At 47.8% G+C, this 1359-nt stretch overlaps 1 non-coding gene across 1 annotated transcript; it reads left to right on the top strand.

Annotated features, from left to right (window-relative positions):
* The first annotated feature begins 998 nt into the window (after nt 1-998).
* LOC111812157 lies at nt 999-1125 on the top strand. The gene has a single exon (XR_002817736.1). It is a non-coding gene; the product is annotated as a small nucleolar RNA SNORA1 (small nucleolar RNA).
* Nucleotides 1126-1359: the final 234 nt, after the last annotated feature.

The following is a 1359-nucleotide window of genomic DNA, read 5'->3' on the forward strand; positions in this document are numbered from 1 at the left end:
GTAAAAGTCGCACTTGGTGTGCATTTGTGTGCTGCTATCTGATGCTCGGCTGCTGGGGGGAAGCTGGGTGACCCGACTCACTTCATCACTGCCGCTCTACCTCAGCACAGCCTAAGTACTTTACAGTGGCCTCGATTCCGAGGTCAGTGACCAGCATCCTGCTATGCAGAAGGGATGAGAGATTAAGAAGCATAAAGGCAAAGGGGGGAGAAGTATAGCATTTCTCAAGGTTTGAAACGTTTCCCTTTCCTCTACCTCCTCCATTACACTTCTCCACATTTTCGCCACCATCCGATGGCCTTGCCTAGAGGGTTGTGGACACACACTGTCTTAGCCTCCAGTGTGGCACTTTACCAAGTGCAGGAGGCTGAATAAGGACCTCAAAAGACATCCAGGCCATGACTTCTAGAGCCCATGGATTGTGCCTCATATGGCAGAAAAGGACTTTGCAGATTGAGTCAGTTTAGGATTTTGGGGCCAAACTACCTAGGAGAGTCCCAGTACAACCATAAGCAGTGTTGTCGGAAATGCGGCAGAGGGCAAAGTGATGCATACAGAAGAGGATACAGCAGTAGAGGCACAAAGTGGAGGGATGCAGCCACAAACCATTACATGCTGGCAGCGGCGAAGCACAAGGGGCAAGAAACAAATTCTCCAGGCTCCCAAGATGAGTGCAGCCCTATTGACACCATGACTTCAACCCAGAGTTATGACTCTTGGTACAGGGTCTCACTACACAGCTCAGAATTGCAGTGATCCTCCCATCTCAGCCTCCCCAGCATTGGGATTACTGGCATGTACCACCATACCTGGTTTCCAGGCAGCATGGTGTGGGGCAGGCAGGCCATGAGGTATTGGTATGCAGTTCCAGGGATTGAACCTGGGTCCTTGTGGTTGCCAGGCAGGTGCTTAGACCACCAAGATATCTCCCCAGCCTGAGTGTCTTCTATTTTTAATTCCTGGAGATGTGCACAACATAAATCATTACCTATAGAAGTCGACAATACTGGACTAGAATGGGCACTGCTGATTGGTGTCCAGAATTGGTCAATGTGGCTAAATTGAGACACAGGTCAAGTTCCCGTCACAGCAAACGTTTACAGTGGTGACAGGCCTGTAACATGTGCCTAACACTGACTGAAAAATGGTGACTTTCAATATTAGAAATAAATGATTATGAACTAGAAGATGAGGTTGAAGATGAAGAGAAGAAAGAGGAAGAAGATGAAGAATAAGTGGCTGTCCTATAATGGCATGTGGAGTACTTGTGTACTCAGGAAATTGGTTTCCTATGAATGTGAATTGAAGGGCCAGACAAATAACTCAGTAGATTAAAGAACCTGCAATCCTTAGGCCCGA

The sequence above is a fragment of the Octodon degus genome, unplaced genomic scaffold, assembly GCF_000260255.1.
Source record: "Octodon degus isolate 3935 unplaced genomic scaffold, OctDeg1.0 scaffold00114, whole genome shotgun sequence".
Classification (NCBI taxonomy): domain Eukaryota; kingdom Metazoa; phylum Chordata; class Mammalia; order Rodentia; family Octodontidae; genus Octodon; species Octodon degus.